A 20,041-nucleotide genomic window follows, 5' to 3' on the forward strand; every position below is an offset into this window, starting at 1 on the left:
ACACACACACACACACACACACACACATAGGCACTGTACCTCCATACACACATACATATGTATATATGGAGTATATATGGACAGAGTACCTCCATATACACACACACATATGTATACACATATGCATATATGGAGGTTCAGTGCACCCTTTATAAATAATATACAATAAGAGAAATTAAGCTGTCAAGCCTTCATGTCTAGAAACATTGTATGATCAAGAGTATGTATGATTAAGCTGAAGAAAAAAAGGGTGGATATAGGAAATACTATAGGATATAATATGTCTATAAATAGTTCATCTGCTACTGTACACACACATATATAGTATATATTATATATAGTACAATACTATATACACACATATATACACACACAAGGTACCTCCATATGTATGTGGATATGTGTGTATGTACATGCACACACATATGTCATATATGCCTATATAGAGGTGCAATGATAATTTGGCATAATATATTACATGCATCTTATACATATATTAGGTAGGAAGTACAGTGTACTATAGAGGCCATCTCAAGTCATCCTGATTTATGTCTTGCCATTGGACCTAGATAGCTCTGGAGGAGAAAGTGAGGCTGATAACTTTGCGCAGCCCTCCTCACTTAAATCCAATTCACTTGCAAGTCATGGCATCACCTTCCTGATGTCATGGTCCTCTTCGAGAATGAAGGATAAACAAACAACTACCTGTGAGTAGTATGAGCTGCCCCACTGGGGACCCAATTGGCAAGTTCCAGCTGGGCAACACAGCTCCTTCTTTCCTTCTTTCCTTCCTTCCTTCATTCATTCTTCCCTCCCTCTGTCTTTCTCTTCTTTTCCCTTCCCTTCCCTTCTCCAAACCCCACTTAGTGGTCATTGTTTGGGCCCTGAGGGCTCAGTGAGTGGGATAGTAATTGTTTCTGTTTTGGCCAGAAATCCTGAGGATCTTCCCTTCCCAGAATGATTTTCTATTAGGTTTATTAGGTAAAAGGGGCCATTCCTTGGCTTATTTCTCACCTAGCCTTAATCACTGAAGAGGGTGTTGCTTTAGTCAAAGTGAGAACTAGAAAGACCTTAGATTAAAAAGACCAAGGTCTCCCACTGAATCCAAGGCCATCTCAAGTCATCCTGATTTATATCTTGCAACTAGACCCAGATGGCTCCAGAGGGGAAAGTGGGACTGGTAACTTTGCACAGTCCTCCCTAACTTAAATTCAATTCATTTCAGGTCATGGCATCACCTTCCTGATGTCATGGTCCTCTTTGAGAACAAAGGACAAACAACAATGACAGTGTACTATATATGTAATACTGTATCATATATATATACATATATACATATAGTAAGTAGGAGGTACAGTGTACTATATATAGTACTGTATCATATGTATGTATTAGGTAGGAGGAACAATATATGATATACAGGTACTGTATTATATTATATGCATATATATTAGATATACTATATATGCATGTGTATATACAGTGGTAAGTGAACTGTATATAGAAATATATATCCTACAGTATTTCCTGTATCCACCCTTTTATCCTTCAGCTTAATCATACATAGTCTTGATCTTACCATATTCCTGGACTGTCATAGGAGGCTTGACAGATTAATTTCTCTTATATCAAATTATTTGAATCTTATTTTTCCAGTCTTTTGATTATAGCACTTAGACTTTCAGAGCTTGATAACACTCAGTTGAATTTAGCATCAAAGTAAGACTGATCGTGGGCAGTAAGGCACTCTATCAATTCACCTTTTTCCTCTTTCTTAGCCTATCCTTTAGAACCTAGCCAATATTTCTTCTTCCAGATGAGTTTATTTATTACTCTCATTCCTGATCTGCTCTGCCTCATCAGTAAGTTCCATAATACATGTAATGGATTTTTCAATGGATATTCAAGATCACAATTCTTTTTTTTTCAAATGTGCCTTGTCCCAAGCGCAATCAGTTATAAGTTGTGGTGTGGCTCTCTCAAACAGGCATTAAATTGCAGTGCTTTGATCACTAATATTACACCTTATGAACACATTGTATGTATTTACATATTCAAAATCTTACTTTTTAAATAGTGCCTAAGTTTACTTTTCCTGAGACTGGAACTCCCACTCAGATCAAGCTTCTTGAAATCTTATTGAAATCTTATCTATGTCCATTCAGTTCTGCCTCCTCTGCTGCTGGTTTCTTAGGGCTGATGGTGTCCTTCTATAACTTGACATTTCTAGCAACAGAATACTTTTTAATCACTTTGTTGGGTCAGTGATTTACCATTAATTTTTCTAAAAGATATTTTGAATATTTTCATCTTTACTTTAAAAAAAATCTTGGTTGATGTCAAGAAATACAAAAAGTTATTATTCACATTCAGAAAACAGGTATATTTAACCCTGTGAAAAATCCTTTGTCAGAGACTAATATTTTATATATCATCCAATTATTCATATTAGCACCACTTATTTTTCATCAATCTTCAGTGCAAATTAATGTTCTTTCTTTAAGAGTTATTTCTTCTGTGGGAAGAATGATATCACATTTAATAAGTCTGTAATTATTATGTCACATGTCTGTAGTTACAAATAGGGTATCCCTACATTATAAATCAAATTGACCTTAATATACATTCTTGGGTTATACATGTACAATCATGTTAGACATATTTCCACATTGGTCATATTATGAAAGAAGAATCAGAACAAAAGGGAAAAATCATGAGAAAAAAGCAACAACCAAAGTGAAAACAGTATGCTTTGTTCTGCATTCATACTCCATAGTTCTTTCTCTGGATGTGGGTAGTATTTTCTATCATGAGTCTTTTGGAATTATCTTGGGTTATTGTATTGCTGAGAAGAATTAAGTCTATCATAGTTGTTCATTGTGCAATGTTGCTATTTCTGTGTACAATGTTCTCCTGGTTCTGCTGACTTCAGTCAGCATCAATTCATGTAAGTCTTTCCAGGTAGTTCTGAAATCTACCTGCTCATCATTTCTTATAGAAGATTAGTATCCCATTACATTCCTATACCACAACTTGTTTAGCCATTCTCCAATCTATGGGCATCCCCTCAATTTCCAATTCTTGGCCATCACAAAAAGAATTGCTATAAATATTTTTGGACATGTGCGTCCTTTTCTCTTTTTTATGATCTCTTTGGGATATAGACTTAGTATTGCTGGATCAAAGGTTATGGACAGTTTTATAGCCTTTTCAACATTGATCCAAATTGCTCTGCAGAATGGCTGAATCAGGTCACAGTTTCCCCAATAATGCATTAGTGTTCCAATTTTCCCGCATCTTCTCCAATATTTATCATTTCCTTTTTCTATCATATTAGTCAGTCTGATAGGTGTGTGGTGTTGTCCCTCAGAGTTGTTTTAATTTGCATTTTTTAATCAAGTGATTTAGAGAATTTTTTTTTATCTGACCATAGATAGCTAATTTCTTCATCTAAAAACTGCCTGTTCATTTCATTTGACCATTTATCAATTGGGGAATGACTTGTATTCCTATAAATTTGATTCAGTTCTCTATATATTTGGAAAATGAGGCCTTTATCAGAAATACTGGCTATAAAAATTGTTTCCCAGCTGTTTCTACTTTCCTTCTAATCTTGGTTGCATTGGTTTTATTTGTGCAAAAACTTTTTAGTTTAATGTGATCAAAATGATCCATTTTGTATTTCATAATGTTCTCTGTTTCTTGTTTGGTCATAAATTCTTCCCTTTTCCATAGATCTGAGAGCTAAATTATTTCTTACTCTCCTAATTTGCTTATGGTATCATCCCTTATATCTAAAGCATGTACCATTTTGACCTTATCTTAGTATAGGATGTGAGATGTTGGTTTATGCCTAGTTTCTACCATACTGTTTTCCAGTTTTCCCAGCAGTTTTTGTCAAAGAATGAGTTCTTATATGAGACACTGGAGTTTCTGGGTTTATCAAACACTAGGTTACCATAGTGATTGACTACTGTGCCTTGTGTACCTAAGCTATTCCACTGATCCACTACTCTATTTCTTAGCCAGTACCAAATAGTTTTGATGGTCATCACTTTATAATATAGTTTTAGATCTGGTATGGCTGGGCCAACTTTCTTTGCATTTTACCCCCACTAATTCCCTTGATATTCTTGACCTTTGGTCTTGTGGATGAATTTTGTCATTTTTTTCTAGCTCTGTAAAAAAAATTTTGGTAGTTTAATTGGTATGGCACTGAATAAGTGAATTAATTTAGGTAGAATTGTCGTTTTTATTATATTAGCTCAATCTACCCATGAGCAATTGATATTTTTCCAATTGTTTAAATCTGACTTTATTTGTGTGAAAAGTGTTTTCTAATTGTGTTCATATGATAGTTCCTGGTTTCTCTTGGCAGGTAGACTCCCAATGGGGTTTTTTCTTTCTATCTCTTGCTGCTGGGCTTTGTTGGTAATATATAGAAATGCTGATGATTCATGGTTTTTTTTTTATATCCTGCAATCTTAAAAAAGTTGTTAATTGCTTCAAATAGTTTTTAGTTGATTCTCTAGGATTCTCTAAATATACCATCATATCATCTGCAAAGAGTAATAGCTTTGTTTCCTCATTGCCCATTCTAATTCCTTCAATTTCTTTTTCTTATTGCTAAAGTTAACATTTCTAATACAATATTGAATATAATGTATTTTAAATACATTATTTTATAATGAAATAAAGATTTCATTGACAAATTAGGGAACTGAGTTCAAGTGCACCTATAAGATCATATTTTAAAAAGAAAAACTTTCTAATTCTTTATCATATTACTTTGTTTCTTAGATCTTTGAAAACCAGGAAAGGTTTGGGGTTTTTTTTTTGTAATTTTTTAGTAATTTTTGATGTCAGTGACATTCTATGTTTTCTGTAGGAGGAAAATCCCCACATTTATGAACACATAAAATGATCTACTCTTTAAAAGACCCTTAAGTTGTACGCACACACACACACACACACACACACACAAATACACACACTATAATTATTTATTTGATTAGGTAAAGATTTACCACAGTAAATTTCAGAAAGTGTTTGAGAAAAATGAAATAATTTATTAAACTGTGATACATACACTCACATATGGTTGACCTAACATTAAGTCAATCTGAGTATGTTAGATGAAAAATTTAAGAAACATCTTATATATGAATGTATATATATATATAAATGTATTCCCAAATTTCAGAATATAGTTATTACAGGAGGTTGATTGATAGAATTTGAATTTGTGGCTTTATTTGCTTCTCAGTAGTTATAATAGCTACAGAAAGTTGGCAGGAAAAATTCATACTACTGACCAAATAAATATTCAATCATTTACTAAAATAGTTAACATAATTATTCATCTACAATTTAAATGTAGGCTGAATATGGTACTACCATTTTCACATGAAGTAGGTTATGAGTTTGAAATTTTTAAAGAACAAAAGTTATATTTATTTAGTAAGAGCTTTCAGAATACAAATATTGATAAAATCTAAGATATTCAAAATTAAATAAGTATTTTAATATTTTACAAATCAAAAGTTGGGATTAATAATATAATTGGTTGAAATTCTTTTTCTGAAAGTTTACTTGTTTCCTTCTTAGTTTAAATCAAAGATCTGTAAATATACATTGTTCAAATTGCTAATTGAGCTACAAGAGCTAGTTTCTAGTAGTGCTTATTTTATTATGACATTTTAAATTAGAGGTTATCCTATTAAGAAAGGTGAGAATAGAATGCTCATGAAATTGATTTCTAGAAATAGTCGCTCTTTTAAAAAATGTTTTGTTGGTGCAGTAAAAGGGTTATACAAATATTATGGATTTAGTGCCCTGGGTCAGTCCACTTGGTACATCAGCTCTACAAATGACCAATATTTGAAATCATAAAATTTCTGACATGGAAAGGAGCTGAAATAGCTCAGCTAAACCAAACTCACTTTCAATCTAGATTGGAGGAGTTTAATCCAGGGTCTATGAACTTAATTGTTTTACAACTACATTTCAATATAATTGGTTTCCTTTGTAATCCTATGTATTTTATTTTATATATTTAAAAATATTCTAAGAAGGGGGCCATAATCTTTGATATTTAAGGACCCTTTCAGTGATGAAATTCTATGATGTAACCTCAGGCTCTGAGTAGCTAGATAAATTGCCCAAGGTCATAGAGGCAGAACCAGAACTATAATACAGGTCCTTTCTTTGCTCACAGTTCCTACTTCCGAATAAGATAACAATTCCCTACTCCAACTGAGGCATTCAGTGATACAAAGATAAGGAAAATGTAACACCTTACTACTGGTCATAATTTAATTCAAGCTTTTATATTTCACTCCTTTCATTTTAACATAATACTATACATATAGTATATAAAATATACATGCAGTTTATAAAATATTGAGACTAGGTGAAAATCACACATGAAAATCAGTCTTATTCTTTCAAAGTTAAGCTTATGGTACCTTCCATACAATCCTTTCTTGATTCCCCCTGCCTTCTGCTAGTGCCTCTCCTGATAAATCATATTACATTCATTTTGTGTGTACACACACACACACACACACACACACACACACACACACAAATACATACACGATGCATTTGTATACAATTATATATATACTGAGATGGTAAGTAATTTCCCTGAAGGCAGACAGAGATTATTTCTATTTTATTTTCTTTTTGTCTTTTTATATACAATGCTTAAAACAGTACATCATCCGTGGTAGGCACTTAATACTTATTGATTAATTTAGGCATACTTTACAAGTTCAAATGTCACCATTACTGCCTAACTTTGAGTCATTTTTTTCCTTCTCTTTCCACCATTTTAGGAATGAAATGGTCAAGGTAATATGTCTATAAGGGAGATTATACAAGTGTGGTAATAATTTGGTTTTGTTGCCATTTAAAATACACTGTATTATTCTTTAAAAAAGGGAACAGTGACACGAACATTTCAAGCATCACTTATGTCTATAATTTGAAAGCACTGAAGCCAACTCTTGATTATCTATATATGCTTTACTTTCTTTCTGGGCTGTAACAAATTGTTTATTTCAGGTTGTTTTCCATATGTCATTTGACATACATCAGGGAAACACAATCAAGAAATAAATCTTAAAACACAAGTCTTCTAAAAATATAACAGAATCAACAATGATAACAACAGAAGAAATTACATATTGAGCTCCTACTATGTGTCAGCCTCTGCAGGGGAAACAAAGAAGCATGTGAATAACCTCAAAGAACTTACAAGGTTTGTTTTCAATCATTTTAGTTGTGTCCAACTCTTTGTGACCCCATTTGTGAGTCTTCTTGGCAAAGATACTGGGGTGGTTTTCAATTTCTTTCTCCAGCTCATTTTACAAATGAGGAAACCGAGGTGAACAGAAGTAAGTGATTTGTTCAGGGTCACATAGCTCATAAGTGTCTGAGGCCAGATTTGACCTCCTGACTCCAGGGCTGGTGCTCTATCCACTGCGCCACCTAGCTGTCCCCATGTATTAGGGTTGGTGTTCTGTTTTTTTTGTTTTTTGTTTTTGTTTTTTGTATTTTTATATTATTTATTTTTAGTTTTCAACATTTACTTTACTGAATTTTTTATTTTCTTCCCCTCCCTCTTCTCCCTTCTCCCCAAAATGGATTGCAATTATGGAATAGGCTCTACTTATACATTTGTATTAAACATATTTTCACATTAGATGTAAAGAAGAATTAGAACCAATGGGAGGAACCACGAGAAAGAAAAAATAAAACAAAACAACAAAAGAAAAGGAGAGCAAATAGTGTGCTTCCATCTGCATTCAGACTTCTAAGTTCTTTCTCTGGATGTGGATAGCATTTTCCATCGTGAGTCTTTTGGAGTTGTCTAAGATCCTTGCATTGCTGAGAAAAGCTAAGTCTATCAAAGCTAGTCATCACACAACGTGGCTGTTACTGTGTACAATATTCTCCTGGATCTGCTCATTTCACTCAGCATCAGTTTGTATAAGTCTTTCCAGGTTTTCAAACAACATGTTGTAGGATTATGGTTCTTAATCCACTCTGCTATCCACTTCTGTTCTGTGGGAGAGTTCATCCCATTCATATTCACAGTTATGATTATCATCTGTGTCTTTCTTTCCATCCTATTTCCCCCGTTTGTGCTTTTTTTCTCTCTTTTCTCCCTTTCCCTCCTCACTAGAGTTTTGCTTTCGACCACCACCTCCCTTAGTCTGCCCTCCCTTCTATCAGCCCCCTCCCTTTTCTTCCTCTTTTCTTAACTATTTCTTCCCTCCTTTCTTTCCACCCTTTCCCTTTTCTTTCCCCTTTCCCCTCCTACTTCCTATAGAGTAAATTAGAGTTCTATACCTGACTATGTTATTCCCTCTTTGAGCCGAATCTGATGAGAGTAAGGTTCAGACAATGCTCATCTCCCTCCCTTCTTTCCCTCTACTGTAATAGGTTTCTGTGCCTTTTCATGTGATGTAATTTACCCTTGTCTGCCTCCTCCTTTCCTCTTCTCCTAGAACAATCCCTTTATACCACTTAATTAGATTTTTTATCATCACATCAAAGTCAACTTATACCCATGCCCTCTAAGTATACCCCTTTTAAATGTTGTGGTAACAATACAGTTCTCAAGAGTTACGTGTGTCATCTTCCCTTGTAGGGATATAAACAGTTTGCCCTTATTAATAAGATGTTTTTTTTCTTTCCTGTTTGTCTTTTTATGGCTCTCTTGAGTCTTGTATTTGAAGATCAAATTTTCTGTTGAGCTCTGGTCTTTCATCAGGAAGGTTAGGAAGTCCCCTATTTTGATGAATGTCTATCTTCTCTCCTGAAAGATTATGCTCAATTTTGCTGGATAGTTCATCCTTGGTTGTAATTCAAGGTCCTTTGCCTTATGGAATATGGTATTCCATACCCTCTGATCTTTTAATGTAGAAGTTGCAAGGTCCTGTGTAATCCTGAGTGTGGTTCCATGATATTTAAATTGCTTCTTTCTGGCTGCTTGCAGTATTTTCTCTTTGACCTGGTAATTTTGGAATTTAGCTACAATATTCCTTGATGTTTTCAATTTGGGATCTCTTTCAGGAGGTGATCAGTAGATTCTTTCCATGACTATTTTACCTTCTGGTTCTAGGACCTCGGGGCAGTTTTCCTTGATGATTTCCTGAAAGATGTCCAAGCTCTTTTTTTTTTAAATTATGGTTTTCAGGTAGACTAATAATTTTTAAATTGTTTCACCTGGATCTATTTACCAGGTCAGTTGTTTTACTAATGGGATATTTTATGTTTTCTTCTATTTTTTTCATTCTTTTCTGTTTGACTGATTCTTGATATCTCAAAGAGTCATCAGCTTCCACTTGCCCAATTCTAATTTTTAATGAATTGTTTTCTTCTATTTGATTTTGTACCTCCTTTTCCATTTGGCTCATTTTACTTTTTAAGGAGTTCTTCAGTGAGTTTTTGTGCCTCCTCTTGTGTTCCATTTGGCCAATTCTGCTTTTTAAGGAGTTGATTTCTTCAGTGTACTTTTTTTTCCCATTTGGCCAATTGTTTTAGGACTTGTTTTCTTGAGTATACTTTTTCCCCCCATTTGGCCAAATGTATTTTTCAAGGACTTGTTTTCTACAGTCAATTTTTTGTCCTTTTTTCAAGCTATCTAATCTCTCTTGCACACCTCTTATTTTCTTTCCCAATTTTTCTTCTACCTCTCTTATTTGACTTTTAAAATCCTTCTTGAGCTATTCCAAGAAGGCTTTTTGGGCTTGAGATCAGTTCATATTTCCCTTTGAGGTTTTGGATGTGGGTATATTGACAATGTTGTCCTCTTCTGAATTTGTGCCTTGGTCTTCCCTGTCCTCAAAATAAGAATCTATGGTCATTGCTCGTTTTTGCCTTCTGCTCATGGTATTTGCCTATCTCCTGGTTTTTAAAGTTGAGCTCCCCTGGAGCACAAGGGGCACTGACCCAAGCTTCTTGTGCTGGGGACCAGGGAAGTGGTCACTGGCTTTGTGTTCTGGGACCTCTGGTTCTGGTAACTGGAAGCTGTAAGGGTCGTGCAACTTACCTGGTGCTGAGGTGGGGTCAGCAGCACTGGAGCTCTTGTGGTGGTGGTGGGGAGTCTGGTCCTTGGAGGATGCCTGTTCACCCAGGCTTCTTTAAAACACTCAAATGTTTGGCTGCTGAAGGCTATCTGCCTGTGTGAAGTTGTGAAGCATGGGGAGATTTGGCTTCTGAAGAATGCTGGCACACGTGGTAGTTTTCCAAACTGGTATTTGCTGAGGTGGGGCTTTCCACTGGCTTGCTGGATGCCTCCAGTCCTGTACTGCTCCCCCTCCCCCAGAGTAAGAAGTGCCTTTCCTATTAATCCCCCTAGCTTCCTGGGCTACAAGACTGATGCATCCTATCTGCTGGCTCAGCTTTCCCAGGGTTTTTCCTACGGTGATATTTTCTGGGATTTTAGAGGTCAATAAGGGAGGGTGAGAAGGACTTACTTTTCACTCTGTCATCTTGGCTCCCAGAAGTCTCCATGAATTAGTTTTTTTAAAAAAAATTTACATTACTGTTTTTTAGTATAAGTAGTTTACTGTGCATTTTATTTATTTAAAAACTTTTTTTGTGAGGTGTCCAAAGGTTTTATTAGAATGCCAAAAGGGTCCATGACACACAAAATGGTGACCTTAATCTAGTACAACCCTCTCATTTTGTAGATGAAGAAACAGAGAGGCTGAGTGACTTACTCAATATCACAGGATTTTCTTTTTAAAAATATATTTAATGTTATTTTTCCCCAATTACATGTAAAAATAATCTTAACATTTGTTTTTTCCATTCCTCCCCTTGCCCATCATTGAGGTGAGCAATTTAATATAGGTTATACATTCTGCAGTCATGCAAAACATATTTCCATATTAGTCATACTGTGAAAAAAAACACACCAAAAAAAAAAACCCCAAGAAAAATAGACTATAAAAAATATGCTTTGATCTGCATTCAGACTCCATCAGTTCTTTCTCTGTAGATGGACAGCATTTTTCATCATAAGTCCTTCAGAATGTTTTTGACTCATTGTATTGCTGAGAATAGCTAAGTCATTCACAGTTGATCATTGTAAAATATTGGTTCTGTTTATTACACTTGATATCAGTTCATAGAAGTCTTTTTAGGTTTTTTCTGAGAGAATCTGGCTTGTCATTTCTCATAGTACAATAGTATTCCATCATAATCATGTACCACAACTTGTTCTGCCATTCCCCAATTGACGGGCATCTCCTCAACGTTCAATTCTTTGCCTCCACAAAAAAGAGATGCTGTATGTATTTTTGTACATAAAGGTCCTTCTTCCCCTTTTTTAAAAAATCTCTTTGGGATTCAGACCTAGTGGTGGTATTTCTGGATCAAAGGAAATTCATGGTTTTATATCCCTTTGGGCACAGTTCCAAATTTCTCTCCAGAGCGGTTGGATCAGTTCACAATTCCACCTACAATGCATTAGTGTCTCAATTTTCCCACATCCCTTACAACATTTGTCATGTTCTTTTTCTGTCATATTAACCAATCTGATAGGTATGGAGTAGTACCTCCAAGTTGTTTTAATTTGCTTTTTTCTAATCAAGAGTGATTTAGAGCAGTTTTTCATATGACTACATTTTTTATTATTTTGTCTGAAAACTGCCTGTTCTTATCCTTTGACCATTTATCAACTTGGGAATGACTTGTATACATTGACTCAGTTCTCTATATATTTGAGAAATTAGACCTTTTAGAACCTTGCTTTAATTTTTTTTTCAGGTATAATTACTGTGTATTTGCCTCCTTCCTATTTTTCTCAGTTTATCCTACCTTCATTCTCCTTTTACTCTACCTATCCTCAAGTGTTTTGTTTCTGACTTCCACCTCCCCCAATTCAACCTCCTTTCTATCAGCTCCCTACCTTTGTTCCCTTCCCCTCTTACTTTCCTACAGGGCAAGATAGATTTCTATACCCAACTGAGTATGTTATTCCCTCTTTGAGCCATTTCTGATGAGAGTAAGGTTCTAGTGTTCCCCTCATGACACCCATCTTTCCCACCACCATGAAAATTCTTTTGTGCCTCTTTTATATGAGATAAGTTATCCTGTTCTACCTCTCCCTTTCCCTTTCTCACAGTGGATTCTTCTTTCTCACCCCTGAATTTTATTTTTTTAGGTATCATCCCATCATATTCAACTTACACTTGTGCCCTCTATGTATATTCCTTCTAACTGCCCTAATAATAAGATTGCTAGGAGTTAAAGTATCATCTTCCCATATAGGAATGTAAACAATTTAACCTTATTGAATTCCTTATGATTTCTCTTTCCTGTTTACCCCTTTATGCTTCTGCTGAATCTTGTATTCGAAAGCAAAATTTTCTATTCAGTTCTTTTAATCAGGAATGCTTGAAACTCCTCTATTTCACTGAATATTTATTTTTCAAACTGAAGAATTATACTCAGTTTTGCTGGGTAGTTGATTCTTGGCTATAATCTTAGCTTCTTTTCCTTCCAGAATATATTATAAGCTCTCTGATCCTTTAAATGAAGAAGTTGCTAAATCTTGAGATTATCTTGTCTATGGCTCCACAATATTTGAATTGTTTCTCTCTGGTTGCTTACAATATTTTCTCCTTGACCTTGGGGTTCTGGAAATTGGCCATAAAATTCCTGGGAATTTTCATTTGGGGATTTCTTTCAGGAGGTGATTGGTGGATTCTTTCCATTTTTATTTTACCCTCTGGTTCTAGAATATCGGGATAGTTTTCCTTGACAATTTCTTGAAAGATGATGTCGAGGCTCTTTTTTTTTATCATGGCTTTCAGGTATTCCAATAATTCTTAAATGATCTCATCTCAACCTATTTTCCAGGTCAGTTGTTTTTCCAATTATATATTTTGCATTTTCTTCTATTTTTTCATTCATTTGGTTTTGTTTTACTGTTCCTTGTTGTTTCATGGAGTCATTAGCTTCAACTTGCCCATTTTTAATTTTTAAGGAATTATTTTTTTTCAATGAGCTTTTATGCCTCCTTTTCTGTTTAGCCAATTATGCTTTTTAAGGAGTTATTTTCTTTAGTGAATTTTTGTTCATCTCTCCCATTTGGCCAATTCTGTCTTTTAAGGAATTCTTTTCTTCAGTGAATTTTTGTATAACTTTTTCCATTTGGCTATTTTAATGCATTCTTTTCTTCAGTGGAATTTTGTGCATATTTTTATCATTTGGTTTGTTCTGTTCTTTTAAGGTGTTATTTTCTTCAGTATTTTTTGTGCCTCTTTTACCAGGCTGTTGACTTTTTTAAAAATTATTTTCTTGCACCACTCTCATTTCTTTTCCCAATTTTTCTTCTACCTCTCTTATTTTTAAATTCTTTTTTTTTTTTTTGAGCTCTTGCTGGAGTTCTTTTGGGGCCTGAGACCAATTCACATTTTTCCTTGAGGCTTTGGATATAGCAGTTGTGACTTTGTCTTCTGAGTTAATTTGTTTGTTTTTTTAATATCTTCCCTGTCATCATAGTAACTTTCTATGGTTAGGTTTTGTTGTTGTTTGCTTATTTTTTTCCAGTCTATTTCTTGACTTTTAACTTTATATTAAAGTTGGACTCTGATCCTGGGGTGTAGGGACCACTGTTCCAAGCTTCAGGTTTTTTGAGCTGCTGTTTTTAAGAGCTAGTTATGGAGGTCTGTAAGTTTTCAGTTCTTTTAAGGTGGTTTGATCTAAGGAGAGGTGTGTTTACTACTCTCTTGGCCTGTGCTCTAGTCAATGTGACCACACTCTTTTCTGCCCTGGAACTGTGACAAGGGTCCCTGTTCCCTTGTGGCTGCAAGCTCTGTTGTGCCAGTACTCTAGGAGTCATCTAGTCCAACCTTGATTTTACTAGAGACATTAAATGATTTGTCCAAAATCACATAGGAAGCAAGTGTCAGAGTCTGAATTTGAAACCAGGTTATGATTCCCAACCAACAATCTTTCCATTCCATCACACTCTCTTCCCGATTGAGGTTTGGGCTGGGATTAAAATGGATATCTCCTAATTTCCCTTCAGAATTATCTGCTATACTAACCTGTCTTTCTTTTTCTAATTAGGTTGAATCAAAACCCAAGTTTCCTAAAACAGCACAATATAGTACATAGTAAGTGATTAATAAATGGTTGTTCATTGCCAAGAATAAAACTATATTCAAGATAATAACAGATGTAATGTGACATAGTTGTATGAACTTACTAAATTTCCAAATAAATTACTATAGTACTTTAGGAGACCACCTTTGTTTAGAGTAGTCAGTAATCGTGATTCGAGTTGATTTTTATAGAATGAGTAGGATTTGTATAGGTAAAGAAGAGGAAAGTACAGATGAATGGAACTACCTAAGCAAAAGTTCCCCAAAGGTAGGAAACAAGAAGGTATATTGAGGGTATTGATTTGGGTAGAACAATATATTCAAGAAAGTTACTAGTTGGGGTAGTAATATGGAAAAGTGTCAGATTTTGGTTGGCCTTGAATGCCAGACTCAAGAGTATTGTTGACCTTATCCTGAGTAATCCAGTGTAATTGGAATGTAGAGTATATGGAGAATAGAAACCTCTCAAGATCCCTGGATCTTTCCAATTTCCTTATTGTTCAATAGTAAATTCTATTTTTCCTTTTTATTTGAAGAGAAATGTAAAATAGTAATTAAATTTTTAAAAATTTACTCCTGAAAATAATTTTTTAAAACACTTCTTAAGGGGAGAATGAAGGCAAATATTTTGGAGGTAGGTGGGGAAATTATCTGTTGTTTGGGTTTACCTATTAGTGCTGATAATTAGCATACAATCATCCAAATTTAGAGCTGTAATGGCCTCTAGAGGTCATCTAGATCAGAGGTATCCAATTCATAGCTTGGGGCCATGCGTGAGTCCTTCTACACTCCTGACAAAAGCCTGAACCAGACTAAAATGTATTGGCAAATGTTTAACAAATATGCAAAAATACAATAAAATGCTGATCATGTTAATCTGTGGTTTTCTAAATCAATATGAGGCCTGTAGGGATCCAGTTCTATTTTAGTTTGAAACTACTGATCCAGTTCAACTCCTTCACTTTTCAGATGAACAAAGCATGCATTTGGTCTTAAGGAAACTGGATACTACACCAAAATCGCAACAGATTAAGTAGCAGGAGATTGATTGCTTAATAAAAGATTCACCACAAATATTTTTATTGAAGTCCTTGTGCAATTAAAATAATTCTATTTCCCAAACTCTCCCATACTAGCATTTCAGGAGCATATCTAATGACAAATGAGTGTATCTTTATGAAATAATTTTGCAGTTATAGATTAACCTTTTTAGTTTCTTAAATCATTCCCCTCTATATACTTTCATTTCAGACACACTGGATTCAGCACTTGTCTCTGAACTCTTTCAATAAATGTTTATTTGGGCACGAGCCAGGCACTATCCTAAATGTTGAGGACAAAAAAAAAAGCAGAGGACATTTCTTGTCGTGAAGAAGCTTATAATCTTATGGGGGGGGACAACATACAAAAAATACATCCAAAGCAAGCTATATACAGGATAAATAGGACATATTAACAGAGAGAAGACACTGTAATTAAGAGGGGTTAGAGAAGGCTTCCTATAGAAGGTAGGATTTTAGGTGGAACTTAAAGGAACCCAGGGAGGTCAGTAGCCAGTAGTCAGAGTGGAGAAGGGAAAACACTCCAGGGATGGAAGATAGCCAGAGAGAAAGCTTGGAGTCCAGAAATGGAGTGAATTGTTCATGGAATAGCCTGGAGGCCAATGCCACTGAATCAAGGAGTATATGTTGGGGAGTAAGGTGTAAGAAGACTGGAAAAGTAGGAAGGGAGTAGGTTATAAAGAGCTTTGAATGCCAAACACAATATTTTTTTTTATTGATCCTAGAGACAATAGGAAGCTACTGGAGTTTATTGAGTAAGGGGTGTGCGTGTGTGATAATCAGACCTGCACTTTAGGAAAATCACCTTAGTGGAGGAATGGATGATAGATTGGAGTGGAGAGAGACTTGAAACTAGCAGCTCCATCAGCAGGCTATTACAATAATCCATGCATGACGTTATAAGAGCCTTTATTAGAGTAGTGGCAGTGACAGAGCAGAACGGGGGGGATGTAGGAGAGATGTTGCAAAGGTGAAATTAACAGGCCTTAGCAATATTGTTTATGGGAGAGGAGGGCTAGAGACAGTGAGGAATCCAGGATGACTCCTAGATTTCTAACCTGAGGGACAAAGAGGATAGTGTTACCCTCTACAATAATAGGGAAGGTGGATAGAGGGTATGGAGAGTTTAAGGGGGAAAGATAGTGAATGCTGTTTTAGACATATTGAGCTTAAGATGTCTATTGCATATCCAGTTTGAGATGTTTGAAAGGCATTTGGAGATATAAGATCAGACATCAGTTTGAGTCAGCATAGAGATGGGAATTAAATCCATGGGAGATGATGAGATCAACAAGTAAAGTTGTGGTTGTGTGGTTTGTCCTTCATTCTCAAAGAAGACTATGACATCAGGGAGATGATGACATGACTTGCAATTGGCATGATCTGGAAGATCATCTAGTAAACAGAGAAGGAGCGATCAGATAGGTAAGGAGGTAAATCAGGAGACAGTGGTGTCCTAAAAACCTATAGAGTAGGTGGAACAGTTGATAGAACACCAGGACTAGAGGATGTGAGTTCAAATCTGACCTCAGACACTTACTACCTGTTTCCTTCAGTTTCTTCATCTGTAAAATGAGCTGGAGAAGGAAAAGGCAAAACCACTCCAGTATTTTTGCCAAAAAAAATCTCAAATCAGGTCTCGAAGAGTCATACATGACTGAAATGACTGAACAACAACAAAGAGAGAGTAAAGAAAGTGGAGGCACCGGTTGTAGACAGACTTTTCAAGTTTAGCTGCAAAGGGCAAAAGTGACATAGGATGACAGTGGAGACGGAAAGATCAAGTGAGGATTTTCTCAGGAGGAGGAAAACATGGGCATGTTTGTAGGAAGTAGAAATGAGCTAGTAGACAGGTAGAGATTGAAAATAAGTGAAATAGTGGGAATGACAGAAGGGGCAATCTGTTGGAGGAAATGGGATGGAATGGTATCACTTCAACAAGTAGAGTTGAAACTTTGGCAAGGAATAAAGAAGAAGACTTCATTATGTGAGACAGGGATGGAAGAAAAGTGGCAGAAGTCATCTGATAGATGAGGATTTTTGATCACATTGTTCCCTATTAATAAAACTTTATGTGAGTTTTGAGGAGGTTGAAGAAGGAAGAGCTTCTTGAAGAAGGTGTCATTTCAGTTGGGCTTAAAAAAATAGGCAAATAGGATACCTTATTTCCTTATTTAGTACTGTAAACTCTATGAGGGTAGGGTTCAGGTCTTATCTGAATTTTGCCTATCTCCTAGTGTTCAGTATTTAATAAAAATTTGTTTAACTGAAAGGCTAATTTTTTGACTCAAAATCAGAACAATTTCTTGATAATTAAAGTTGCCCCTAAGTGGAATGAATTTTCTTGGGAGGTAGTCAGTTCCTTATTTCCTAGAAGACTTCTTTTTAAAGCTAATAACACTTTATTGGGAATGTTTAGAGATTCCTGTTCAGGTATGGATTGGATCATTTGACTTTTCAGGTTCAGGTCTCTTTATATTCTGAGAGTCTAGAAATATACATTAACTGATAGGAGCTGAGATTTGCCCAAAGAACAAAAAGGATTATTTTGTCTTTTCTCTTTAATAGTTTGTTAGCTGGCCCATTGTGTGTATTCCACTATATTGGGTAGTATCTTAAGGCTCTGCTGGTGTATATATATATGTATGTATGTATGTATATGTATGTATTTCTGAAACATATTTGTGAAATATTAAAAGATTCATTTATAATTATCTTTTATTTAAATCTTATTTAAAAATAATATCATAGAGCCTAAAGCAATACCAAATACAAGATATATTACAAATTTTTCTTTGAAATAAACTGCAGTCACTATCAAAATTAGGCATTTCTCTACAAAGTTCAATAAGTAGTTTTTATCCTTGGAAACGATGTAACCAGATCCAGCAAAGCATTTAAAGGGAAACCTGAGTTAGAAACTTTGTATGCATTTTGCCACAAAATACAGTATCAAATATTTTTACTGTATGCAACTGAATGTCACAATTTTGAGTCAAAAGTTTGGATACTTGCACTAGCATTGTAACTTTGAAAATACATCTTTTTGTTACAGTAACTCACACTATCCAATTGTAACCAATTAGCTTATCACTGAAAAAATACTTCCAAGTCCCTGTATAAAGAGTCAAAGAACCTCGAAGTTGGAAGGGGATCTCAGACTCCAAAAGTGATTATACAGTCTTTGAAGACATTCTTAACATTATCAATTAGTCAACAACCATTTATTAAATAGTTACTATGTTCCAGGCACTGTGCTAAGCAGAGGATACAGAGAAAGCCCAAAACTTCATTTAGGATTACACACAATTTTAATACTTCAGAAATCAAGGAATTTAGTTCAGTGATTCAAAGCTAATATCAGGGCTTATTATTCTTTTAGATTCAATTCAACTATGTTTTAACATATTTTCCCTTAAAGCCTACTTAAAATTGATTCAATTCAGGGGGTCCTACTATATTCAAGGCACTAAGGATACAAAGATAAAAAAAATTACATGTGATAAGAGTAAAAAAGATCTAGATAAAGTGTTATGAGGTTAGAAGCAGCAATTAAAGGTGGAGGGTTGTGAGCAGCAGGCATACTGAAAGTGGGGTGTAATGGAAAGAGCAGATGGCAGCATAGTGTAGTGCAGCATTTCCTAAAATATTTTGGCCACAGAACACTTTTGGACTTGAAATGCACTGATGGAACTCATAAACGTTGATCTGTGGGGTCTGGAAAAATTCCAGGATAAAGAGAAGGGTGGGAGGTCTACCCTTAGGAAATAGGAAAAGGAAAGAGGAAAAGACTATTTTCATAGTGAAAAATTGCACTTATCATTTCATATTTGAGGAAAAAATTATTGACATTTGTTAGCAGAATCCTTACATCACATAGAACAGTATGGTAAACAGTGGTATAGTAGAAAGAGCACTATATAAGATATAATACAGGGAGAAAGTGGAAAGAGAACTTCAGGTCCATAACCTGAGTTCAAGTACACCTCTATTACCAAAATTCTGTTTTTTGAATACTTAAGTCACTTTAAATTTTGTGGACCTCTATTCCTCAAGTGTAAAATGAGTTTTGGTTACAAAATATGAGGTCACCAAACTAGACATTATCTTGCCAAAAGTTAATATGCACAATTTTTCTCACAAATTGTAGATATTATGACTGTAGAAGAAGCTGTGTAATTTAATGGATGTAAGACCCTTAACAGCACTGACTAGAAACTTTTTTTGTAATCTCTAGGGTTGTTGCTGCATAGACTACCTTAGAAAACAGGAAGACCTGAGTTAAATGTCTTTCTCTGATAAACACAAACTGTGTGAACTTGTCATTTAACCTCTCAATGCCCACAGGAAACTCTAAGAGTTAATCTATACAGGGATTTTCCACACTGGTGCAAAATAACAGGAATTTCACTTAGGATCCAATTTTTTGATGACGACTAGTAAATTAAAAGTAAAAAAACTTTAAAAGTAATTATCACTGCACTTAGATAATTCTGGACTGGGGGTTAGAAGACTGCATTCTCCCAATTTTGCCTGAAAGATGTGGTAGGGTATGTTTGAAAGAATTCTTTCAAATTGTCTCAAGACACTTATATTTGGAATCCTGGACAATTCATTTAACCTCTCTGGGTCTCCATAAAACGAGACTTATTGGACTAGATGGCCTCTAAGGTCCCTTTGTTGAGTTCTTTTCAGTGGTGTGTGACCTCATTTGGGGTTTTCTTGGCAAAGATACTGGAGTGGTTTGCCATTTCCTTCTCCAGCTCAAAGCTGATGAGGAAACTTGAGGCAAAAAGGGCTAAGTGACTTCCTCAGGGTCACAGTCAAAGGCCAGATTTGAACTCAGGA

This window comes from Vombatus ursinus, unplaced genomic scaffold, assembly GCF_900497805.2.
Source record: "Vombatus ursinus unplaced genomic scaffold, bare-nosed wombat genome assembly UNPS02014770.1, whole genome shotgun sequence".
NCBI lineage: Eukaryota > Metazoa > Chordata > Mammalia > Diprotodontia > Vombatidae > Vombatus > Vombatus ursinus.